This window comes from Carassius carassius, chromosome 21, assembly GCF_963082965.1.
Source record: "Carassius carassius chromosome 21, fCarCar2.1, whole genome shotgun sequence".
NCBI lineage: Eukaryota > Metazoa > Chordata > Actinopteri > Cypriniformes > Cyprinidae > Carassius > Carassius carassius.
This window is the reverse complement of record NC_081775.1, coordinates 4,373,421-4,400,634: the sequence shown is the minus strand read 5'-3', so window position 1 is coordinate 4,400,634 and position 27,214 is coordinate 4,373,421. Positions and strand designations below refer to the sequence as shown.

Here is a 27,214-nt window from a genome sequence, read left to right as displayed (position 1 = left end):
TGACTCTGGAGTGTCAACGGTGACTAGCCCTGACTCTGGAAGGTCAACGGTGACTAGCCCTGACTCTGGAAGGTCAACGGTGACTAGCCCTGACTCTGGAAGGTCAACGTTGACTAGCCCTGACTCTGGAAGGTCAACGGTGACTAACCCTGACTCCGGGAGGTCAACGGTGACTAGCCCTGACTCCTGAAGGTCAAGGGTGACTAGCCCTGACTCTGGAAGGTCAACGGGGACTAGCCCTGACTCTGGAAGGTCAACGGTGACTAGCCCTGACTCTGGAAGGTCAACGGTGACTAGCCCTGACTCTGGAAGGTCAACGGTGACTAACCCTGACTCTGGAAGGTCAACAGTGACTAGCCCTGACTCTGGAAGGTCACCGAGCACCTGACTTGACTCTGGAGGGGTCACCGGGAACCTAACTCGACTCTGGAGGGTCACCGGGAACCTGACTCGACTCTGGAGGGTCACCGGGAACCTGACTCGACTCTGGAGGAACTCGGAAGACGGGGAAACTGGGTAACGGAAGGAAAGGACTCCATGAAGACAAACAGGAAAAGACTGGTTAATATAGGGAGGATAATGACTAACAAGTGAAGACACCTGAGTGCAATTAACAGGAGTGCAATTACTATGATGAAAGGACAAGGCTTTGTGGGAATTGTAGTGCCTACGGTGAGGTGCCTATGGGGAAGTGAGACCACTAGTGGAGACTCAGGGAAACAGAGACCAGACAGCGTGACAATGGTCTAATGTTTTCGAGTGATTTGAAATGCTTCACACAACTTTTCAAATGCTTTAAGTATTACCAAATTTGAAAGTGTTTTTTTTAATGTGAGGATATTTGTTAATCTTTAATAGGTTTCCCCCATGTATAAAACTAAAAGTTTTATAATGAAGAAAAGCAAACTCTTATATAAAAAAAAAAGATGTATTTAATTACCACTAGTAGATGGCTGCATAGAAGTACTTATTGGGAATTTCCACTCCCTAATATAGCCTATATATTTTTGTATTCATTAAATTATATTTAGAAATTATGAATGGCAGTAATAAAAGTACATTTTATCAGATGTAATATATCTGATGTAATTGTAATATAATGTGGACCCACTTTATATTAAGTGGCCTTAACTACTATGTACCTAATATAAAGTGGGACCCAGAATTTTTGTTTGTTTGCAAAATTCAATACATACATACATTTTAGTCTCTAAATTATATGTATACATTACCATTCAAAAGGAATTAATAGTTTTATTCAGCAAGGGTGCTTTATATTCACTCATACTTTTCATTTTCATACCTTTTAGTTGGCCAAGATTTCTAAAAATCCTTTTTTTGTGCTGGTCTTAAGTTATATTCGAATTCTCTGAGATACTGAATTTGGGATTTTCAGTTGTCAGTTATAATCATCAAATTTAAAAGAAATAAACATTTGAAATATATCAGTCTCTGTGTAATGAATGAATATAATATTCGTTTCACTTTTTGAACAGAATTAGTGAAATAAATCAACTTTTTGATGATATTCTAATTATATGACCAGCACCTGTAATATATAAACAAAAAAACAGATAGAATAGAAAAAGAATAGAGCAAACTAGTGATAGAGTTCTTTTTTTATATAATTGTATAATAAATGAAAAGAAAATAGAATACAAAAAGATTAGAAAGGTATATATATATATATTTTTTAAAGAATAGAAATAGAATAGTGAGTGCTAGAGGTTAGAGTCAAATAAAAATGGAAGAGATGGGTTTTAAGCTGATTCTTGAAGATGGTTGTAACGAGGTTCTGACTAATGTAGAGGAAGGAGACCAGGGTCGGCGTACGGGGCTCGTGAGAGACTTTATTTAAACACTAATCAAACAAAACAAACAAATGCGGCAGGTGCGCGCACTTCACAAAACTCTTCTCTGCTTCGGTACTGCAGTCTTCCGTCCTTGACAGCTCACCAGCTTCACACACTCACGAGTCCCCGTCTCTCTCCTCCTTCGCCGGCTGTCGCGCTGCTTAAATACTGGTTCCCCACGCCAATCACTGCAACGAGATCCAGGTGTTAATTGTCTCTCACCTGAACCACTTACCGCCACTCGTCTCTTCATTCGCTTTCCCGTTGCAGACTTCGCTAAACCACGCCTCCCCCGCCGCCCGACACAGGCCACAGCCATCTGCGCCCCCGGCCTGTGAATCACCTTGAACTTAAATGGCTGTAAAGCTAGATACCAACGGGTGATTTGCGCGTTGGTATCCTTCATGCGGTGGAGCCACTGGAGGGCCGCGTGGTCCGAGCAGAGGGTGAACTCTAGTCCCAGGAGATAGTAGCAAAGGGTGAGAACCACACACCTGATGGCCAAACACTCCTTCTCTATGGTGCTGTACTTAGTCTCTCTCTTCGAGAGCTTTCGACTAATGTACAGCACCGGGCGGTCCCCCCCCCTCCCCCCCCCCCCCACCTCCTGGGACAGGGCCGCGCCCAGCCCCCTGTCCGACGCGTCAGTCTGCAAGAAAAAGGGGAGAGCAAAATTAGGAGAGTGCAGGAGCGGCCCGCCACACAGGGCAGCCTTAACTCGGGTAAAGGCCTGTTGGTACTGCTCCGTCCACTGGACCGTATCCGGCACCTCCTTTTTAGTGAGGTCAGTCAACGGGCTGGTGAGGTCCGAATAACGAGGAATAAACCTCCTGTAATATCCCGCCAGCCCCAAGAACTGCCTCACCTCCTTTTTGGTCTTGGGCCTGGGGCAGGTTGCAATTGCTGCCGTCTTATCGATTTGGGTACGCACCTGCCCGTGGCCCAAGTGGAAGCCCAGATACTTTACCTCCACCCGCCCAACTGCGCACTTCTTCGGGTTGGCCGTTAGCCCCGCCCGTCTCAGCACCCTGAGGACCGCCTTCACATGCTCCATATGCTGCTGCCAGTCCCCACTATAGATGATAATATCATCCAGCTAGGCCCCGGCATATGCAGCATGGGGCCGCAGCACTCGATCCATGAGGCGCTGAAACGTAGCCGGGGCCCAGAACAAGCCGAAAGGAAGCGTAACAAATTGGTGTAATCCAAACGGCGTGGTGAAGGCTGTCTTTTCTTTGGACATGGGAGATAAGGGGATCTGCCAATATCCCTTTGTTAAGTCCAATGTCGAGTAAAAGCGAGCCGTACCTAACCGATCGAGCAACTCGTCAATTCACGGCATTGGATAAGCATCAAATTTGGATACTGCATTCACCCTGCGATAGTCTACACAGAACCGTACCGAGCCATCCGTTTTAGGCACCAAAACTATCGGGCTCGCCCAATCACTGTGTGACTCCTCGATTACAAATTCTACCTGCAAACGCGCAATGTCAGTGAGCTGCGAGGGCGAGATATGGTCCCCTCCTAGGGCCAGTGCGAGGGATTTTTCTTTAATAATCGCTTCTGGCCCGAGATCCTCCTCCCCACTCACTGCCGTCGCTAGCAACACTGACTCCTCCCCGCTCCATTTTTTAAGGAGGTTGAGGTGGTAGATTTGCCGTGAGTCGCCTCTATCTGTTCGTACTACCTCATAATTGAGATCTCCTGTCCGCCGTGTGACCTCAAAGGGTCCTTGCCACATGGCTAATAATTTGGAGCTAGAGGTTGGCAGTAACACGAGCACTTTATCTCCCGGTGCACATTCTCGTTGCCCTGGGCCTGAAGCAAATTCTCCATAGAGAGCCGCCCCAGTGTATGGAGTTTTGCGCGCAGGTCCAGGACATATTGAATTTCACTTTTGCTGTCCGAGCGTCCGTCCTCCCAAGTTTCTTTCAGGACGTCTAGCACCCCCCGGGGCTGACGTCCATAAAGAAGCTCGAAGGGGGAAAACCCCGTGGAGGCTTGGGGGACCTCGCGCACAGCAAATAACAGGGGTTCTAGCCAACAGTCCCAATTTTTCGCGTCTTCCTGTACGAACTTCCGGATCATGGTTTTTAATGTGCAATTAAACCGTTCGACCAGTCCGTCCGTTTGTGGGTGATAGATGCTGGTACGCACCGCTTTAATGCCCAACAATCCGTACAATTCGTTTAACGTGCGTGACATAAACGCGGTGCCCTGGTCCGTGAGAATTTCCTTTGGGATTCCCACGTGGGAGATTAAACGAAACAAGTACTAACAGTTGGGTTGTATCTTCCTTTGTCTGAGCGTCGTGGGTCACTCGATACAACCTGTCTTTGATAATGGCAAAATACGGGTGGGATAGCGGACGCTCAGGGTGGAGGACCTGCCCATCGATAGAGCGGACCTGCTCGAAGGCATGTTTAAGTGTCTCGTCCTGGGATTGTTCCAGGGGAAAGTCATAGCGACTGGAAAGTTTCAGCCTCGCCACGCCGCTCGGATCCCCTGAGACCGCCCTGCTAGGTCCTGGGACAGATTCTCCCACCTGAGCGCTCGCCCCGCCCCCCGGCCGGTTCTTTCCCCCGACGGCACCCGCTGTCAAACACCGCAGTAATTGCAGAAACGCTGGCCAATTCGTTCCCAAGATTAGCGGATGCCGGAGACGCGGACTAACGGCCACCTCCACATTATGCTTTTGGCCCCTAAATTTAATGCCTATGGCTTTTACGGGGTATTCCACTATATCCCCGTGCACGCACCCCACCTTAACCATGCGGCCCGTATCCAATGCCCCGGATTGTATCAGGCTTTGATGGATGGAGGTCTGGTTACAACCTGAATCCACCAGAGCCTGATAGGTACCCCCCTTAATACTCACGGGTATTTGGTACAGCCCGGCTTGATCGGGGGTGGCCTGCGGGTCGTCCGGGATCCGGACCAGTGTCCCCACCTCCATCACTGGGCACCTGTCCACAAAGTGGCCCGGATCCCCGCAACGCCAGCAGGCCGGCCCAGGCCTCCCCGCCGCCCTAGTGGCAGGAAGTGGCTCAGAAGATTGGCGTGGGGAAGCAGCAGGAGGGTCCTCACTCCATCCCTCGTGCCCCGGCCGCAGGCTCCATCCCCGTCCTCCAGCGGGGCGCGGCCCTCGGTGGCCCCACCCAATGGGACCTAGGGAGAGGGATAGATTTCGGAGCAGGGGGGGAGGGGGAGACAGAGGAAGAGAGAGAGAGAGAGACAGCAGGGAGGGGCTCACCGACCCCGGAGCACGCCACCAGCTGATCCTCCGCCAGTTGGAGATCAGCTGGAGGTCGAGAAATGCCTCCGGGTACCTCTCTCCTCCTTCGCCGGCTGTCGCGCTGCTTAAATACTGGTTCCCCACGCCAATCACTGCAACGAGATCCAGGTGTTAATTGTCTTCCACCTGAACCACTTACCGCCGCTCGTCTCTTCATTCACTCTCCCTTTGCAGACTTCGCTAAACCGCGCCTCCCCCGCCACAATGGTTAAGGACTCAGCTGCTCGGATTGAGTTGGGAAGATCATTCCACCAGGAGGGAACACTTAATTTAAAAGTCCGTAAAAGTGACTTTGTGCTGCTTTGGGATGGCACAATCAAGCAACGTTCACTTGCAGAATGCAACCTTCTAGCGGGCACATAAGTCTGAAGTAATGAATTGAGGTAAATGGGTGCAGAGCCAGTGGTGGTTTTATAGGCAAACATCAATGCCTTGAATTTTATGCGAGCAGCTATTGGTAGCCAGTGCAAATTGATAAACAGAGGTGTGACGTGTATTCTTTTCGGCTCATTAAACATTAAACTTGCTGCTGCGTTCTGGATTAATTGTAAAGGTTTGATAAAACTTGCTGGAAGACCTGCCAAGAGAGCATTGCAATAGTCCAGCCTGGACAGAACAAGAGCTTGAACGAGGAGTTGTGCAGCATGTTCTGAAAGAAAGGGCCTGATCTTCTTGATGTTAAATAAAGTAAATCTGCAGGACCGGATAATTTTAGCAATGTTGTCTGAGAAAGTCAGCTGATCATCAATCATACTCCAAGGTTTCTGGCTGTTTTTGAAGGATTTATGGTTGATGTGCCTAACTTGATGGTGAAATTGTGATGAAACGATGGATTTGATGGAACCATAAGCAGTTCTGTCTTGGCAAGGTTGAGTTGAAGGTGATGGTCCTTCATCCTGCAAGAAATGTCTGTTAGACAAGCTGAGATGCGAGTAGTTACTGTCGGATCATCAGGATGGAATGAGAGGTAGAGTATCATCAGCATAGAAGTGGTATGAAAAGCCATGTTTCTGAATGACAGAACCTAATGATGCAATGTAGACAGAGAAGATAAGTGGTCCAAGAACTGAGCCCTGAGGCACCCCAATAGTTAGATGATGTTACTTGGACACCTCACTTCTCCAAGATACTTTGAAGGTCCTTTCTGATAGGTTTTAACTTAAATACACTTTTAAATTTAGACTAAGGGAGACTAATTACACAATTTGGACCAGCAATTAAAAAAGGTTGGTCAGTCCTCAACTTAGATCTCAGAACCATTAGCAATCTTTGTTTAGATGACAGAAGAAAAGGGAGATATTTTGGAGCTGATTCGTTCTGAGATTTTAAAAAAAACAACAAAAAAAAAAAACAGATTTTTGAAATCAGTTCTGTTACAAATTGGCAGCCAGTGCAAAGTCTGTATTATTTTGGGTAAATATGATCATATTTCTGAATGCCAGTCAAAAGTCTGACGGCTGCTTTTTGAACCATCATTTCAATATAAAGAGAATTACAATAGTCAAGTCTTGATGAAATTAATGCATGACTCACTCTTTCAAACTGCAAATTTTAAGAAACTCATTTTAATTGTAAAAAATAGATGTAATACAGAATGTATCTGTCTATCAAATTTGAGGGCAGAATCAAAAATAACACCCAGGTTTTTCACAGAGGGATTACTTGAGGAACCAAATCTTCCTGGTCACCATCAAAAGTACTGGCACACCCTCTGGGCCAAAACACATTAACATACATGTTAATAATCAGCTGTCGTGCTCAATTCAGCAAAAACAAAAAGTAAATTAAAGCCTTTGATCCTCGTCATAGAACGCTTAAATACACACAGGAGTATTTGATAGCTTTTATATTCAAGAGATAAAAAAGAGGATTTATTTTGGCTTTCTGTCTTGTTATGCTAAACTTAACATTATCATGATGTTCCCTAAATTATTTGCAATAATATTGCTATTCTGCATTGCAATGACTTTTGTATAGGCTAGCATTACTTAAATGTTCTTCAGAAAATATTTTTTTGTTGCTGTTTGGTTTATTTTTAGGTCACTCATTGACCCAGTTTGTGCGCCACTGTGCTGACCACTTTCTGAACAGTGAGCACAAGAAGATCCGCATAGAGGCAGCGTGGACCTGCTCACATCTGCTCACCCCTCTATCCACCTGATCAGTGGCCACGGACACGTGGTCAGTCAAACCGCTGTGCAGGTGGTGGCCTACGTTCTCAGCAAGTTACTGGTGGTTGGCATCACTGACCCAGGTGAGAGAGACAACTGCTTAAATCCATGGTAGCTTATAGATTATGTGTATACACATTTTCTGTTTATGCTCATAAAATTGGAATTTGCATGTTTTACAGCACTTGGTTATATTTTAAAATCGCATTCCACTACTCGTAATCACACATTTGAAATATCAGGGCATCACACTAACATCTTACATGTGAGACTAAACCACTGATCATAATTTACTGGCTATTGTAAGGAAAAATAATGCAGAAGTGGAACCAAAAGTGTGCTTAGCAATAGTAAATGTCACTGTTTACTACAGTAAATCATTAGAAAAAGTTTTAATGGTTTAATATTTCTCATATATCAACTAAAATCAAAGAGAGTTGGCCAACTTTGTGGTACCAGTATGACTTCAAGCAAAGTAGGCTCACTGACAGAAGAAATAATTCCAAAATGCCTTTATTTAGTGAAAATATGGTGTCTTGAGTACATATATGTACACATGAAATACCCAGATGACCTACATTTGAAAAGATAGTTATACAGAGGAGCAAACTTAATGCTTAGCACTTTCTGAATACTGCTGTGCAGACTTCATTGTTGCAAAGGAAAATATAAGTAAGTTTTAAAAGTCTAACTTTATCAACCAAACCAACCACATAAATATTACTAAATGAAAAAGGGCACACAGTGACAAGAACCTTCCTGAATTACCCCATCCCCAAATCCCATAGTGTTAAACGATAGATAGATAGATAGATAGATAGATAGATAGATAGATAGATAGATAGATAGATAGATAGATAGATAGATAGATAGATAGATAGATAGATAGATAGATAGATAGATAGATAGATAGCAGGGCAAATTACATCAATATTTAAGTTGGAGACAAAGCTATTGCAGCATTTTTAAACGCATCTTGTTTCTTTAGACAGAATATGACCATAGTAAGATACTTATTGAATCCACAAAGTTGTAAATGGCTAAGAGAGTTAAATAGGAAATAAAAAAGGTCAGATGATGCATCGTGTGCTACAGCACAATATTAACACATTATTTTTTTTATGTTTATGTAGACTTCATACTGTGCACACTGTACATAATCTGTACACTGAAAAATTGTTATGAGACGCTATAGCCGTTTTTCTCAGCTACCAACAGGTGGCAGTCAACAAATATTTTTCTGCTGAAATAGCTGCTCTTTTGTTTCACTGCAGCTATGGTCAGCCTTTTTTCTGTTGAATAGCAACGTGTGCCTATGCATATTGCATGGAAACCTTTACATTGTGCTGCTGCCCTATCAATAGAAGAGTTCACTTTTATTTGTTTTATTGTACAACATATATTATGTCACACATACAGTATGTTATGAATGTGTCTAAAGTGACAAAACTGACAAATATCAAACTTGTGGTACTGTCCAATACAATAAAACCCCTTCCAGATCCTTACTGAGTTGGAACATAGTGGTGTGGGCCGAAACAAAGAACAGAGTGCCCGCATGCTCGGTCACCTGGTGTCTAATGCCCCCTGACTCATCCGCCTATACATGGAGCCCATTCTCAAGATACCCTCACTTCCTCTGTTCTCTTGATGTTTTTTGGGGTGTGTTTTCACATGTGTTGTAAGCTTCAGCAACAGGAAGGTTATTTGTTTATACCCATAATGATTTGTACAGGTAAGATTCCATAGTGTTCTGGCTGATGTTATAAATGTTCATCATTTCAGAACGAAGGTTTTATATTTCGTGTTTTAATCCAGAGGATGAACTTGGATCTTGAGGTGCCCTGTAAACATTATTTTCACATATATTTAGATTGTTCATGTTAAACTAACTTAAACATACAGGCTTTCATTAGAACAGAGAAAAATATTCCTGGTAATATGATGCATAGTGTATGCATCCTGTGTGAAAGCACAATGAGTATGAGTCCGTGCAGCTTCTGCACCCAGGGCCGTAGCTGGGGTCAGCAGGGCCCCAGTGAAGGTTGTACCAATGGGCCCTGTTTGAAATTGTTTAATTTGTATGTTCGTTCGTTTTTATTTATTTGTGCTATTTACACAATGTTTTAAGTTTTTTTTGTCAAGTTTGTAGGTGTCAAGGTACAGAAACCGAATAATTAAATGTAAAATAGCATTGGATAGTCTTCAATGTAAAAATGAAATAAACAATCAAACCAAAATTATTCAGACACCTTCAACATTTCTCACATTATTACAGTTTATTTGCTATCGCTTGTAAAATGGTTCTAAAATATGACAAGAACTTAGAGTTAAACTGTCAGAACAAATTTGTCTTGATAATGTCATAACTTTGATAGAAAGGTATGTAATGGATTACAATCAACCAAAACTACAGACAACTGTTATTATGACAATATTTACACTACCATCAATACTTTGTTGAATAATTACCAAGCAATGCTTAATTTTGTTCAGACTGTGGTGTGAAAAGGTTGCATTAGCAATTCAGAAAAAAAAACACATAAGCAATACATGGTGCTTTATAAGGTGCTGAATAATGTTTGATATACAATTTTTTATCAATTTCACTAGTAGTTCACTGTATGAAGATTCTTTGGGTATAACATGTCACAGTTCACTTAATTTTGCTATACTCACTTACATAAATGTATTATAGTGTCCTGTACCTAGTCAAATATATCAAAAATTATATCTGGTGTCTGAATAATTTTTGGTTTGACTGTGCATTAATTCTTGTTAAAACTACAAACTAATTCAGTCAAGAGCAGTGTGAGTAAGAGTGATTTTCTTTCATTTTCTTGGATTAACATTACAGCAGCTATAGCTAAATTAGGCAAGGTCACTTTAAGAGATGATGAACGCATCCAATATAATACACATCACATTTTTTTCCTCAACTGTTTACTTTCACTTAAGTAATAACTGACAGTTTTTTCGAGCATACTTTCTAAGGCTGGTATTTTGACATATTTTGTATGTATTTGTCGGCACAAGAGCAAAAAGCAGATTCGATGTTCAAGTGTTTTGAGACGCCTTTCTCTGTGTGAGCCCTGAACAACAGAACAATGCGGTGCTGAATTGGGCTCTTTTACATCTTTTTGTTTATTAGGGCCCGAGCACCGATGGTGTGAGGACCCTCTTGTATCTGCTTTGTCTATTATTATTATTCCGCTTCTTCTTCTTTTTCTTCTTCTTCTTCTCCCGAATTAATCGCATTTTTGAGGGCTTAAACATGCTCAAAAAGTCATGAAACGTCAAACCTGGTGAAAATTTTCGTCTGATATAGGATTCAGAAGAGGGTGTGGCAAAATGGCTCAACATCGCCACCTATACTAAAAAAATCAACAACCTTCCAGCTATGTTTCACGTACATGCACGAAAATTGGCACACACATGTAACACACCAATACCTACAAAAAAGACTCTTGGAACAAAATTCTAATCCCAACAGGAAGTCGGTTATTTTTAATATTATGAGCAAATTTTGTGTAATTTTTGACCAAATTTGGCCTGCCTAATCTAAAGGCCTTTGCGATGTTAAATTGCGAAGATCTTGAGTTTTCGTTGAAGGGCGTGTCTGTGGCGGCCTGGCGAATTTCGATGATTCGCCATGAAAAATGAAGTTGCTATAACTCAGACATACAATGTCCAATCTGCCCCAAACTTCACATGTTTGATAAGACTCCTAACCTGAAAAGATTGACATGCCCATATTCAGCTATAGTCATAGCGCCACCTTTTGGCAACAGGAAGTGACATACTTTACACTGCGATGAACTACCCCTAGAAATTTTATGACATTGTCTTTTTTGTGGTCAGTCTAATCTAAAGGAGTTTTCGTTTAAAGGCGATATATATATATATATATATATATATATATATATATATATTATGTAGGATTGGTCAGTAATATTTTGTAAAGCAGGACTTAGCAAAATAAAAATTACAAACTCATTCACATAAAAATGTGTTGCCAAAGATAAACCTTTTTTATTATGTATATTTCCAATTCTGTTTTTCACACAGGCCCTCATATTGCAGCTGAAAGATCCCGATCTAAACCCTAGAGTCGTTATCAGTGTTTTAGCTACTATTGGAGAACTTGCTCAGGTAACTGATCATTTACTAGCCTGAAATATTTTGAAATCATCTACTGGACCTTTCAGATGACCAGATCTTCCTTCCTACTGCACAGTATTTAGGAAACCTTCAGGAGTAGCATCAGAGTAGCTCTGTGCAGGAGAGGTTTGAGAATGCAAGCATAGAGATAAAATATTTGTGGACACTGGTAGAAGAAGATGAAATAAGATTGGAAGAGAGGAATTAAGTGTAAAAAAAATATAATGTATACGAAACAAAATATATACAGGTGCATCTCAATACATGAGAATGTTGTGGAAAAGTTAATTTATTTCAGTAATTCAACTCAAATTGTGAAACTTGTTTATTAAATAAATTCAGTGCACACAGACTGAAGTAGTTTAAGTCTTTGGTTCTTTTAATTGTGATGATTTTGGCTCACATTTAACAAAAAACCCACCAATTCCCTATCTCAACAAATTAGAATACTTCAAGTCCAATAAAAAAAATGTTGGCCTTCAGGAAAGTATGTTCATCTTCTGTACATGTACTCAATACCTGGTAGGGGCTCCATTTACTTTAACTACTGCCTCAATTCGGTGTGGCATGGAGGTGATCAGTTTGTGGCACTGCTGTGGTGGTATGGGAGCCCAACTTTTGGCAGTGTGGGCAGGTGCCAAACTGCTGGAAAATGAATTCAGCATCTCCAAAAAGCTTGTCAGCAGAAGGAAGCATGAAGTGCTCCAAAATTTCTTGGTAAACAGCTGCAGTGACTTTGGTTTTCAAAAAACACAATGGACCAACACCAGCAGATGACATTGCACCACAGATCATCGCAGTCTGTGTAAACTTAACACTGGACTTCAAGCAACTTGGGCTATGAGCTTCTCCACCCTTCCTCCATACTCTAGGACCTTGGTTTCCAAATGAAATAAAAAACTTGCTCAGCACATCTCACCCCGACGTGATCCTCCGGTTGCCACCAATCCGTTGCGGGCAGTGTCTCAGCCTGCTCGTTGCCGTGGGTGCCCCCCTGCATCCTCCATACCAGCTCCGCCCCGTGCTGAGAGTTCTTCTAGGCCGGCGCGTCAAGCCCCGTGCAGGAGAGCGGCGCCCCCCCCCCCGTGTCACTTCCGGCTGCGAAGACCTCTAGGAAGACGACTAAGCGGCCCTGGCACATGCAATTCGGAGATGTGTGAGACTGCTCTTCAGGAGCTGGCGGAGACAGCGCCACTCCTTCCCCCGGAGGAGGGCCGGGTGGAGAATCCACAGTTTTTGTTTCCACTTTTTCATAAAAGAGCAATTTCCCTTTCCTCCGAGATGCAAGGCTCGCGGGTTGACGATGAGCGACGCACTGCCTCCTCACCCACGACGCCCCCTTTTGCCAGCAGTCAAGAGGTCGCGGTTCGGAGACGCAACGCCTCTCAATGCGTCTCTGGCCAGCTCCTCTGGGAACACGAGGAGTGTGCCCATGATGACTCTGAACGCAATGCCTTTTGGGCCATCCGACGCAACTCCCCATCGCTGCACCACTGCGGGTATGTCGACTGTCCCTTTGGTGCCATCTGTACGGAGTTTGGGAGCATGGCTTGCGCTGCCCAACCCGTCACGCTGGCTCATTCGGACGGTCCGACTGGGTTACGCGATTCAGTTCGCCCGGTAACCTCCCAAGTTGAAGGGCATGCTCGAGACTTCAGTGGCAGTCCAGGACGCCTCTGTCTTGCGCAAGGAGATTGATGTCCTGCTGGCGAAGGATGCAATCGAGCCGGTCCCTCCAACCGAGATGAGGACAGGGCCCCTTACTTCATCGTACACAAGAAAAGTGGTGGCCTTCGGCCTATCCTGGATCTGCGAGTCTTGAATCGGGCCCTGCACAAGCTCCCGTTCAAAATGCGTTCAGCCCCAGGACTGGTTTGCAGCGATCGACCTGAAAGACACATACTTTCATGTCTCGATCCTCCCTCGCCACAGACCGTTTCTGCAGTTTGCATTCGAGGGTCAGGCATGGCAGTACAAGGTCCTCCCCTTCGGGCTCTCCCTGTCCCCCCGTGTCTTCACAAAGGTCGCGGAGGGCGCCCTTTCCCCACTCTGGGAAGTGGGCATCAGGATCCTCAACTATCTCGACGACTGGCTCATTATGGCCCGGTCCCGAGAGCAGTTGTGCGGTCACAGGGACTTGGTGCTCCGGCACCTCAGTCAGTTGGGGCTTCAGGTCAACCGAGAGAAGAGCAAGCTCTCCCCTGTGCAGAGAATCTCTCATCTTGGTATGGAGTTAGACTCGGTGAGTATGATGGCACGGCTCACCAGCGAGCGTGCCCAGTCAGTGCTGAACTGCCTGAGTTCCTTCAGAAGCAGGACAGTGGTACCACTGAAACACTTTCAGAGGCTCCTGGGGCATATGGCACCCGCAGCCGCAGTCACGCCGCTCGGGTTGCTCCATGTGAGACCACTTCAGCACTGGTTGCACTCCCGAGTCCCGAGATCAGGCATGGCGCCATCCCTAGATGGTCCAGCTGATCTGGAGTCGATTTGGGGAAGCCCAGGTAGACCTGTTCGCTTCCCACGAGTCCTCCCACTGCCAGCTGTACTATTTCCTGTCACAGGCCCCCCTGGGCACGGATGCACTGGCACACAGCTGGCCTCGGGCTCTACGCAAGTATGCGTTTCCCCCAGTGAGCCTGCTCGCACAGATGCTGTGCAAGATCAGGGAGGACGAGGAACAGGTCCTGTTGGTTGCGCCTTACTGGCCCACCCGGACCTGGTTTTCAGAACTCATGCTCCTCGTGACAGCCCCTCCCTGGCGCATCCTCCTGAGGAGGGACCTCCTCTCTCAGGGGCTTGGCACCATTTGGCACCCGCGTCCAGATCTTTGGAACCTCCACGTGTGGCTTCTGGACGGGACCTAAGTGATCTGCCACCAGCAGTGGTAGACACTATCATTCAGGCTAGAGCCCCCTCTAAGAGGCAGGCCTATGCTCTGAAGTGGAGTCTGTTCACGAATTGGTGTTCTTCTCACTGAGAAGACCCCCGGAGATGCCTGGTCAGAGTCGTGCTTTCTTTTCTGCAAGAAAGGTTGGAGCGTGGGCTGTCACCCTCCACCCTGAAAGTGTATGTGGCTGCCATTGCAGCCCATCACGATGCAGTGGACGGCCGGGCCCTGGGGAGGCATGACCTGATTGTTAGGTTCCTGAGGGGTGCCAGAAGGTTACATCCTCCTAGGACACCCCTGATTCCCTCCTGGGACCTCTCTATTGTCCTGGCAGGACCTCAGAGGGGTCCCTTTGAGCCGCTGGATTCAGTCGAGCTTAAGTTCCTGTCTCTCAAGACAGCGCTCCTGGTCGCGCTCACTTCCATCAGAGGGTCGGGGACCTCCAAGCATTTTCGGTAAGTGAAGAGTGCCTTGTGTTCGGGCCGGCCTACTCTCACATTGTCCTGAGACCCCGGCCTGGATACATGCCCAAGGTTCCCACCACTCCCTTCTGAGAACAGGTGGTGAACCTGCAAGCACTGCCCCTGGAGGAGGCAGATCCAGCTTTGGCGTTGCTGTGTCCCGTAAGAGCACTTCGCATATACGTGGACCGCACCCAGAGATTCAGAAGCTCTTAGCAGCTCCTGGTCTGCTTTAGAGGTCAGCAGAAGGGGAAGGCTGTCTTCAAGAAGAGGTTGACCCACTGGATAGTGGATGCCATCGCCTTGGAGTACCGTTCCCAAGGCGAGCCATGCCCTCTGGGGGTGAGGACCCACTCCATACGGAGTGTGGCCTCCTCCTATGCACTGGTGCACCACGCCTATCTGGCAGACATCTGTCGAGCTGCGGGCTGGGCGACACCTAACACCTTCGCGAGGTTTTGCAACCTTCGTGTAAAGCAAGTTTCTTCCCGTGTGTCGGGAAGGCGGGATGGGCTGGCTGGGTGTCACGCTTGCTGCGCCATTCCCCCTAACACAGGGATGCCAGCGCCTTTCTTCTCCCAGTAGAGTTCCCCGGTTGGCGCACCCTGGTTGAGCATCCTCAGCACCCTCGGCAGTCAGACTGTACTGGGCTAGGTGTCCATATGGCTTGATTCCCTACAGGTAATCCCATATGTGTATTTTTCCACGGTAAGGTTTCCCTCTTGGCAAACCCGTGTCTTCCCTTGACAGACCCATTCTGTCAGTCTCTTCTGGCAGCCGTTCCATCCCTACTCTAAGGTAGGACCTGCCTCAGAGACCCCTTCCATTCACTGAAGGTTGAAATCACTTCCATTAACTTTATGTGGGTGGAACAGCAGCGTGGCCTTCTCCAGCAGCGAGGTACTCACCCTTTGACATTACTCGTTCGACATTACTCGTAGTGACCGACAGAAAGGGGAACGTCTCGGTTATGTACGTAACCCTCGTTCCCTGATGGAGGGAACAGAGACGTTATGTCCACATGCCACAACCTTGAACTGGTCGCTGTTGCCGGGACACGTTCTTGACTCCTCAGCGTAAAGCCTAATGAGTGGATGCACCTGTCGCCCTAGTTATACCCGTTGGCACGGGGAGTGGCTCAGGTATGTAAAATCCACTAGCCAATTTTCATTGCCGTTTTCTCTTAAACTCAGAGATGATTGGCCTCCCAAGTGAGACCCCATATGTCGTTGGACATAACATCTCCGTTCTCTCCATCAGGGAACGAGGGTTACGTACGTAACCAAGACATTCTCTCAGTAGGTTGTGCATCTTTTTCTTTGACACTTTTTCCTTCCACTCAACTCTCTGTTAACATACTTGGATACAGCACTCGGTGAACAGCTAGCTTCTTTGGCAATAAATGTTTGTGGCTTACCCTCCTTGTGAAGAGTGTCAATGAAGGGTGTAAGTTGTCAATGATGTCAATGATCACATAGGGGAAGTCGTGGCCTAGTGGTTAGAGAGTTTGACTCCATATTCTAATTTGTTGAGATGGTGGGGTTTTTTTAAATGTGAGACAAAATCATCACAATTAAAATAACCAAATACTTAAACTACTTCAGTTTGTATCCATTGAAATTATTTAATACACATGTTTTACAACTTGAGTTGAATTACTGAAATAAATGAACTTTTCCACGACATTCTAATTTATTGAGATACAGGGCCCTATCATGCAGCACAAGTGTGTTTGCTAGTTTCAGTTCGGCGCCATTCGCATTTTCCCGTCCAGCGCCACGTCGTTTAATTAGCAAATGCATTTGCGCCCATTTGGGCGCCCATTCGTGTGCTTGTCTAAAAAAGAGGAGCTGAAAATAGACCAACTCAAACCTGGTCTAAAGTCAATGGCGCAATTTTTTTATTTTTTTTATTTACAGAGCGCGTTGGTAGAAAATGCGCCTCTGGGCGGGTCCATAGTGTGCGTTGACTTTTCTTGTTACACACAGGGATGCGGATCACACAAAAATGCCAAATATTAAAAACAAAAGGATTACAGTGTAAAATAATATTATTGTGTAGGCTACATAAATGTAAAAATGTAATGATGGATAGTCGTTGCGTGTATTACAATTAGGCTACCTATTTGCAATCCAGCCTATTACTACTTATAATGATGAATGAAATTGGCTAATTAATTGAACAATCGTGCCAATACACACATACATATTAACTGACTCATCGCACGGAGCTTTGGTGGATCCCTGCCTGTCCCGTAGATGATCTTTACGGGATCTTTAACTTCGCACACGAGCAGATCGGTTTCTTCGCTTGAGAAGCATTCAGCTTTTCTGCCAACAAATTCCGCCATGTAAATAGCTATCCGCCAATGGCACGAGCGCATTCCAGATTTTATATATATATATATATATATATATATATATATATATATATATATATATATATATATATATATATATATATATATATATATACACGCACACACACAGACACACACACCAGCAGTTTCTTTCCAGACACTTGAGTTTTATTTTATTTGCATTTAAAATTACATTACACTCAAAATCAAGTGAACCCAGAAAGGTCATTTAATTTGTTCAGTTGCAGTGCTGTTGAGTGTGTCTGTTTCTTTAATTTGTACCAGGTGAGTGGACTGGAGATAAGGAAATGGGTGGATGAGCTGTTCCCCATTATTATGGACATGCTGCAGGACTCGTCTTCATTAGCTAAGAGACAGGTTTGCTGATTGCCATGTTAAACTTTTGGTCCATCGTTATTTAATTTTTTAATTTTGTTTGGTAATGTGATCTAAGATTTGACAATATTATTAACCTTAGTGAGGTTAAACCAATGTCTTTCAATCTTGTTTCAGCAAATTGAGTTAATATGTTTTGTGTGAACATTTTGATGGTTCTTATGATCAAGAGATTTGAACATAATTTGTATTTTTAAACATCTATTTTCCTCCATCTGTGAAGCAGTTTTTTTTTTGTCTTTTGCAAAGCAATATGAATGAAGCAATAATGAAAAGCACTCTTCTTTCCACTTTCCTCCATAACGACAGTGGAAACAATCTGATATACTTGTGTATTTCAGTAATATTTAGAGGGATTCTAGAGTGCATACTTTTAATCTGATAGGTTTTACAGTACTGTTATGAGGTGCAGTCAAATGTCCTTAACGTTTACACAACTTTGCACAAGGCTTTCTTTCTTGGTATGACGTTGTCAGTTTCTGCTTTAGCAATCAGGGATGTTATAGAGTTTGGATGATTTAGGTTCGTTTTAGGTTACCCGAGGTTCACAGAAGCTCATGTAACTAAATACTTTACCTGCTATGAACTGTGTCTCGGGCTTTATTTGACTTTCTGGATCAATCTTAAAAGTCTTTTCTCAATAAAACAGCTTAAAAGTAAAGTGCACTGGTGCACACTTCCTCATTAAAAACACTATTTATTAAAACTAACAAATAGATAGTGAAGCTAATTTAATGATGCAGGATTAAGGAATGTTAGAGAGAAAATACAAAATACATACAAAATAAATAAAATAGTCAAAATGCACAAAAACAACTGTCCAGGTGGTGGCCGATTCCCTGACAATATTCAACTTAAAAATGTATCTTCTGTGAACACTTAGCCACATCCTACAGAAAACAAATAAATATATAAATAAATAAAAACTAAACTATTCTTATTTCCCTCTTTTCTCAAGCTTTTCTCTATTTTCTACTATTCTGGACTGTGATTGCAACTCTTATTGCTAACACTTTATTATTGAATCTTTATAATTTGCTTGTTGTATTCCTCGTTTATAAGTCACTTTGTATAAAAGTAAATGCACATATGTTAATGCACACAATAACACACTGTTCATCAACTCTCCTACCATGTGGCACTTTGGACTCTGGGTCAACAAGTTGCCAGTGCTGGGTATGTGGTGGAGCCATACATGAAGTATATGTCTCTACTGGAGGTGCTACTCAACTTCCTGAAGACAGAACAGAACCAGGGGATTAGGAGAGAGGTACTGATTTCTACTCCTGTCATTAAACACCAGTTTCCATGAATGTGGACAGTTATTTGAAATTAAGTGCTTCAGATAGTTCCACCTCACGTCCAGGTTTAATTATTTTCTAGCAATGATCATTAAATGACCTTAAAAAAAATAAGAAAATGTGTGCAATAAAATAAAACAATATGGATATGGGTAACAGAGGATATGAAGCTTAAATTAAGCTTAAATTAAGCTCAATCAGTAGGGGCTTGCTAGCTTGGGACTTAATTATGTTTTGTAGTTGTTTAACTGATGCGTTTATATAATTTACAGATTTGTATTTATTTATTTAGTTATTTATTGAGCTAGGTGAATGCAGTCAGCACAATAAAAAAATAAATAAAAAATTATATATATATATATATATATATATATATATATATATATATACTTTATATATTGATTTATTATTTTTGTATACTTTTATAATGGGGGAAAAACTAAGCAGGAACATGGGTTTATGTAAAATATGAGATGGCTAAAAAGTTTTTGGTAATTATAGTTAATCTTTACTTTTGTTTTTTATTTGACCATAAATTGGTTAAAAGTCGAACAGGATTTTCTGCCATTTTTAGTGCTTATACAAGAGTTTACATGCATTTCATAAGCTTGAAACTATATGTTATCTGACTACTTGTTATCTATGTTAGATAAAACATTGGATCAGTGGAACATGGGATTTGTTTCAAACATTTTGTGGGACACCAAGGCGGTGTCCAAAAGATGAAAAAAATCCTGCCTCTTTAGGCAGCATAAAAAGGCAGGAAGGAAAAATGCTCAGGATGTGAAATGTCTGAACCTAATGCTCATGTCATATCCTACTCATGTTGCCTTCCTAACTCCATATGCTGCCTGCAATTTATACCCTAGAGCAGCGATTCCCGACCTTGTTCCAGGAGTATCCCAACACTGTCTGCTTAATCAAACACACCTACAGTAATTCAACTCTTCAGTAGGGATGGGCGATATATCGCATGTGATTGTCACGCGCATTTCGTCAGTAAAGCCGGTTCCCTGATTAGTGGTAGATCGCCATCACCTGCTTTCAAATGGAGTGGCATTTAATAGACAGAGCCGTAGATCACTGACAAGCTATGCAATATCGTAATTCATTGCGAAATATCGCCCATCCCTACTCTTCAGCTTATTAGTTGGGAACCACTGCTCTTGAATATGAATCCTTTTGTATTTTTAAACTGGCCTTGTGATTCTGTTCCCTTGGTTAGGCCATACGTGTGTTAGGTCTCTGGATCCCTACAAACACAAGGTAAACATCGGTATAATTGACCAGTCTCATGATGCTTCAACTGTCAGCCTCTCAGAATCCAAGTCCAGCCAGGATTCAGGTAATTAGATGCACCTGTATACTTGTTTGAGCATGCATGCCTAAACACAGTGGGCTCTGAGTTCACATCAACGCAATTAATTACAGATGCACAGAAGATTTTGCCCATCTAACACAGGCATTTTCCAGAGCAAACAGAGCACATCTTCATAGACAAATTTCCCTTTCCAAAGACAGAGCCAGATCTCCTGGGTAGCTTGCTCTCACATGTTGGCTCTGATTGTTTTGCCTTTCAGAAAGCTTTGTACACATTTCATTCTTTTCTTTGTGACTTTCTCTTCAGAAATGTTTTTGCAAGTCCATACACTGCCTGTGTACACAATGTCTTTTAAAAGTAGGATTTAAAATATATCGGATTGCAGTGCTGTTTTCATTACAGTCCCACTCGTTTCCCACCCATACAATCTTCTTTCTCATTTAATTATGAAAGTTAGTGGGACATTCTGGAGTATAAAAAGCAATATAAAGCTCCAATATAACTATTTATATAGTACTATTTTTCTGTACAAACATGTTAAATTAGTCTAAATCATCATTATTAGGGTCATACTACTGTAGATACTACTTGTAGTTTAACCAAGGGATCAAGTTTATTGAGTTTACAACATGCTTCTAGTGAAGGGTTTGGGACTGTGCAAGATCTTGAGGTGCCATCAGCCAATTACCAAGGTATGTTTGAACTCAGCTGCAGCTGGATTTAATCGAACACCGTGATTTGTCGCTTGCAGTTGGGGTAGAAGTTAAAAAAAATGAAGCCATTATGTTAGTCTCATTTTTTGCTTACCATAATGATACTTGTGGTGTGTTTGCACACTTAATTACAGATGAGCTGGATTGGATGCAATATTTTTTTGAATACACAGACTTTTCAGATGTTTTATTTTTTTTATTCATATTACGACATTTCCAATATTGCCTTTCATGCAGTGTATAATGTAGATGTATGTTAATGTAAACGATCTGCAGATCGACTCAGCCTAGACGAGTCGTTAGTAATTTGAATCCCACATTTGCATAATGCGCGCCTATGTTCTAAGTGCATATTTTTATTTTGAAAAGCATGACAATATAACATTGATATTGCATTCTAAATAGTTTTTACTGATAAATTTACAGATTTAAGAGATTGGCGAAACTGAAGGTGTCAGAATAAACACTTAACATAAATGAAATGTGAATCTTGTGAACACACACAATTGTCATCAGAGCTTGTGTGTCCACCCTGGAGAAGTTGCACAGAATGAACAGCTCTCAAATTGTTTTTGCAGTACTTAGATGGGTGTCAAGTCGGATAAATTATTTAATAGCATGCACTGCTTCAAATTAGATGCCAATCAGTCCATGCAGCACCGCAGTCAAACACATCTATTTACTTTTACTGTCTTGACATTTATGACTGCCTTTAAAATATTCTGTAGTTTCATGAGCAAATATAGAAGATTGGGAAGGTCATTAAAGCTTTTTATGCCTCTGGCCTCAGAGTATCAGAGTCCACCAGACCTTCATCTACTGTTATGCAGCAGAGAAAATGAATAGTTTTAACAGCAGGGCCTCATAAAGAAGCATGCTGCAGGAAGTGTGGATATCTCCCGAGTGATGCATTAGGGATAAAGTACAGGTTACCGTCTGGGGCAACTCTGTCTGGGCCTGCACTTTTTATCTACTCCCACTTTGAGAAAACTGTCCTTACAGGGAGAGAACTGCCTGCTGGCCCTTTTATTGCAATAATATAGCAATGGGTTTTATGAGACAAAGGTAAGGTCTGTGAGTGATGTTAATGGTGGACAGAAAAAAGTGTGTATGTAGCTGTCAGAACCTTGAATCATTTTGGTCAGGAGCTTTCTTAGAATACTTTTATTACTGGTATTTTATTTCTTTAATACCAATGCACAATATGAGACTCATGTGAGGACAGAAGAAAACTGAGACAGGCTGACTCCATAAGAACTTTGGCAGCCTTTCTAAAATGATTGGAGAAATCTGTGCGAAGCTACAGTACAGTAAAACACTTCTGAAACACACGGCGATTGTGTTGTTACTTCTATTAACTTCCGTTTACTAAATCACATCTATCTATCTATCTATCTATCTATCTATCTATCTATCTATCTATCTATCTATCTATCTATCTATCTATCTATCTATCTATCTATCTATCTATCTACCTACCTATTTTGCCCAGGTTGGGTGAAGAATGCATATTTAAAGCTAACAAAACATCATGAGAAGCATATGGTTCTGGCCATCTTTATGCCATGTCTGTAGATTAAGATAATAGTGCTAATAATTGTGGTGACTGTTTTCTTTGCAGCTGGCTTGATGGGAGTTCAGCACTCTGCGTCTCGTTTTTAATGCATAGTGTATTTTACATAGTTATTTTCTTAAAGAGTCTGTCTGTTGCATTCATTTCCGTCTTTCATGCAAGCTCTCTAAAGCAAATGAGTGGTCACTGGAGACGCATATTAACAACAGGTAGAAACAGCAACGTGTCTTGGCTGACCCCTTGTGATCAGATCTCCGACAATTCATATGAATACCAGGTGGAAACAGGTCCTTAGACATCATGCTGTCTGCCACTGTAAACCAAATTAAAGGACTTGAAACCCTTAAGCGTAGACAAACAATTCCAGATCGCCTGTTAACTCCACATCAAATGGCACATATATTTTAGGGTACGGCCTGCTGTGTATGGGAAACAGATGACTGCATTACGTCATTCAGATGCACACACTCACACAGATATAGGTTGTTTTTCTCTGAGGTATGTGTGGTAGAGTTTTATGAATGTAGGAAGCTGTCAGTAGCAGGCTGTGTACTGTAGTAGATCCTGCAATTTGTTAACTCCTCTGATATCATGTTTTTTGCTTCCTTAAATTACTTTTTAAAAGGTGTTGGGAACATTGGGCAGTACCTTTAAAAAAATACACATTTGTACCTTATTTACCCCTGAAGGGTGCATTTTAGTTCCTTAAATGTACCTTTTGTACCTTTGTGAGAGTATTACTTTACTCATTTCAGTTAAAATTAAAACATAAGGTAAGCAAACAAGGAACTCTGGACACCCACATGAAAAGCTTAATATTCTTTCTGCAAAATATAATAATTTCTGACATTTCAGCTCACTGCAGTACCAGTGAGATGCTGGTCAACATGGGCAATCTTCCACTAGATGAGTTTTACCCGGCAGTTGCCATAGTGACTCTGATGCACATCCTGCATGACCCATCGCTGTTCAATCATCACACCATGGTGGTGCAGGCCGTCACCTTCATTTTCAAATCGCTCGGACTGAAATGTGTGCAGTTCCTGCCTCAAGTTATGCCCACTTTTCTTACTGTCATCAGAGTGTGTGATACCAGCATAAGAGAGGTATGCTGCTATCACAGAAATGAGGTGGTATTTTCTTAAAAAATTGTTTTAAATCGAATGTTAAAACATAAATCAGATGAAAGCCAGAGTGCACAAACATACTTGTTGATGCTTTGCCAGTGCTTCACAAAACTATTGTCTAAGCGAGAATAAATCAGGTTAATTAAAAAATAAAATAAGGTTCTACTAGGTTTCCATAGAAGTATTCAAGTTTATTAGATGTTAGGCTGGGTCAACATAATTTTTGGCATCATGTTAATAACAAAGTAAATAAATAAATAAATAAAACCTTGTTTGATCTCCCTCCTTAATTTTTTTTTTTAATAAATAATAAATAAGGTTACACTAAGGCAATAACAATGAAAGTGATTTTTTAGGTGAATTAGTTTTGAAGGATTTATATGCAGAAATGTGAAGATGATAGTTTCATAACGGTGTTAATTATTTTGTTAAAAAAGGTATTATTTGAGGTATAAAGCTGTTTGAATTAAAATCGGTTGAGCTGAATTTGAATATGGAAGTTCCTCTTCAGGAACTCGAGCTGCGTCGAGAACGATAGGGGAACGCGTCCAGCGTGACATCTCTGAATAATGTGTATAATCAGTCCAAAGGAAGGGCGTGACGTCATAGGCAGGTGACGTCAGAGACCAGGAAGCATAAAGCATGAGCGGCAAAGCCGGAAGTCAGCCTTGTGTCTTCAGCAAGCGCTCTGTGTGTGTGTGTCAGTCACTATCTGTTTGTGAGTCTTATTTAGTGTCGTTTGTCCACTGATAAACTCCATTGTCAAAGCTTCAATCAAGAGAAGTTTTGGGCGAGAGCAGGCAGCGTTCAAGCTGTGTGTTTTCCCTGCCAGAAAAAAAAAAGGGAGGGACACACGCAGCTCGTGTGTTGTCTGCTTGAGAGTGAAGCGCGCAGTGTCAGCTCTCGTCAGCTCTCTCGCATTACACGGTGCCCATCTCTCCTCAGTGCCCTCAGGAGATCGATCTGCCAACCCTGCCGGTGTTCCAGGGCGCAGCGGTCTCCAGCGAGCGCTTCTCTCAGTTACCGCCCGGAAACGTAGCGGTACTGAGAGGCTCGTTACCTCTACGGAGGTCTCTAGAGCAGCTAGTATGGTCGTCCCCTGCTGGTCCGCCGCTTCAGGACTCCGAGCTAGTGACTCTAAGCACACCAGAGGCCAGTCTCGTGAGACTGGTTCCCTTAGGAGGTCACATGGCAGTGTGGGAGCCCCTGCCAAGTGTACTTCACGGGGTCCTGCCCCGAGCAGGCTCTGGTCTAGTCTTCCTAGCAGACGACGTGGGTCTGAGGCACGTCGTTTTTAGGATACTTCAGCTACGAGAGTCCTGAGGCTGCGGCTCAGGACCTCGGAGGGCAGGCCCCTCTGGGGAAGAGCGGTATACACCGCATTACACGGTGCCCGTCTCTCCTCAGTGCCCTCAGGAGATCGATCTGCCAACCCTGCCGGTGTTCCAGGGCGCAGCGGTCTCCAGCGAGCGCTTCTCTCAGTTACCGCCCGGAAACGTAGCGGTGCTAAGAGGCTTGTGACCTCCTGGGAGGTTTCCAGAGCAGCTAGTTTGGCTGTCTCAGTGGGTCCTGCACATTGTAGTGAGAGGCCACAGAATCCAGTTCTGGTGGGCCCCAAGCAGGCTCTGGTAATGGAACAGAAGTAGACTCTCTCTGAGGATGGAGACCATCGATGTGGTCCCTCCTTGGGTTGCAGAGTCCGGTCCTACAGCCGGTACTTCACTGTTCCAAGGAAGGATGAGGTGTTGTGTCCTTTTCTAAAAAAGTTTCTAAGAAAAGTTTCCTTTTCTTCATTGGAAGTTCCTGAGGTTTGCTTTTGGGGGCAAAAGCCTACCAATACGGATCTTCCTCTGGCCTTGCACTCTCACCCCACACTTTCACGACACAATCACATTGACGATTGGTTGATATCAGCTCAATCTGAGCAGATGACGGTTCGGCACCGAGGTGTCGTTCTCGCTCACTTGAAAGAGCTGGGGTTAAGACTTAACGCCAAGAAAAGTGTGCTTTCTCCAGTTCAGAGAACCACTTATCTGGGCATGGTGTGGGATTCGACCACGATGCAGGCACGTATGTCACCTGCTCGGATCGAGCCGATCCTCACTGCAGTCGCGAGAGTGAGAGAAGGCCGGTCACTCACTGTCAAGCAATCACGGAGATTGTTGGGTCTGATGGCAGCTGCGTCCAACGTGAATACTATTGGCCTGCTGTACATGAGACCCCTACAGTGGTGGCTCGAGGCCAAGGGGTTCTCCCTGAAGGGAAGCCCACTTCGCATGCTAAAGGTCACGCAGCGCTGCCTACGTGCCTTGGATATGTGGAGGAAGCTTTGGTTCTTGTGTCAGGGCCCGGTGCTGGGAGCTCCTTGTAGCCGCGGGATGCTAGCGACAGGCGCGTCCCTCACCGGCTGGGGTGCGGTCATGAGTGGCCACCCTGCCCGCGGTCTGTGGAGTGGTTGCCATCTAAAATGGCACATCAACTGATCAGGGTGTTATCCTAAGCCTCGAGTCCTCTGATCTCCCCTCTCCTGGGGGTCAAGACTCACTCCTTCTGAAGTTTGGCCATTGGACGGGTTGTCCCCGAATTCTGTCAGGCTCCTTCTCTTGCTTTAGCTGTGCTCTTCCACACTAGGCAGAGATTTGAAAGTCTGGCGGCGTGGGCATTCTCGTTCCCCATTCGTTCTCGACGCAGCTCGAGTTCCTGAAGAGGAACGTCTAAGGTTACGTATGTAACCCTGGTTCCTCGAAGGAACGAGACGCTGCGTCGCAGTGCCACACTTCCGGCATCTCTAGCTGGCGCTTGCTTCATCCTTTGAGGCTGACTTCCGGCTTTGCCGCTCATGCTTTATGCTTCCTGGTCTCTGACGTCACCCGCCTATGACGTCACGCCCTTCCTTTGGACTGATTATACACATTATTCAGAGACGTCACGCTGGACGCGTTCCCCAATCGTTCTCGATGCAGCGTCTCGTTCCTTCGAGGAACCAGGGTTACATACGTAACCTTAGACGTTTTGTCCTAATTTTTTTTTTTATTAAATGCTCAAATTATCAGATATTAAATTAAATACTTCTAGCTTCTCAAATAAATTAAATTCTTAAATTCAATTTCATTTCCTCATTTGGATAAGCATAAGCCGTAACAAAAATAAATGTAAATGTTATGATGACTTGGCAAAGATTGCCATTTAAACGTATTATTATTTAGACCATAACTCCTCCTATATCTGCCTATATCTATCTATGCCTTCTATATCTATCTCAAGCCATAGCTTGAGGTAGTTTTCATTTATGGCTGGGATATTTTAAAAATGGAACACACATTAAAAACACCAGTCACCATATTTATCATACATGAGTATAATCATGTTTATGTAAATGCTACAACAGTTGCAACTTGATTAAATTGTTGAAAACAAGCTACCAAAATTCTACTAGCTGTGCCTTACAACATAGTTGCATTTTTATTGGTCTTTCTCTGGCTTTCTGTTTTCAATCTTAAAACTATTAAAACACTTATACAAGGCTTTGTCAAAACAACTACAAATGTTTATCCTGTGTAACTTTACAATCAAATTATCATTATCAGTTC

At 43.4% G+C, this 27,214-nt stretch overlaps 2 long non-coding RNA genes across 3 annotated transcripts in view; both read left to right on the top strand.

Moving 5' to 3' along the window:
* Nucleotides 1-27,214, top strand: part of LOC132097380 (uncharacterized) — a 66,547-nt gene that overhangs the window by 4,931 nt on the left and 34,402 nt on the right. For both annotated transcript variants that reach the window (XR_009422729.1, XR_009422728.1), the window contains exons 3-4: nt 7,191-7,405; nt 17,479-17,571. This is a non-coding gene — a long non-coding RNA (uncharacterized LOC132097380). The remainder of the gene's footprint in view (nt 1-7,190; nt 7,406-17,478; nt 17,572-27,214) is intronic.
* Nucleotides 18,722-23,648, top strand: LOC132097381 (uncharacterized). The gene is made up of 3 exons (XR_009422730.1): nt 18,722-18,859; nt 20,116-20,235; nt 23,353-23,648. It is a non-coding gene; the product is annotated as an uncharacterized LOC132097381 (long non-coding RNA).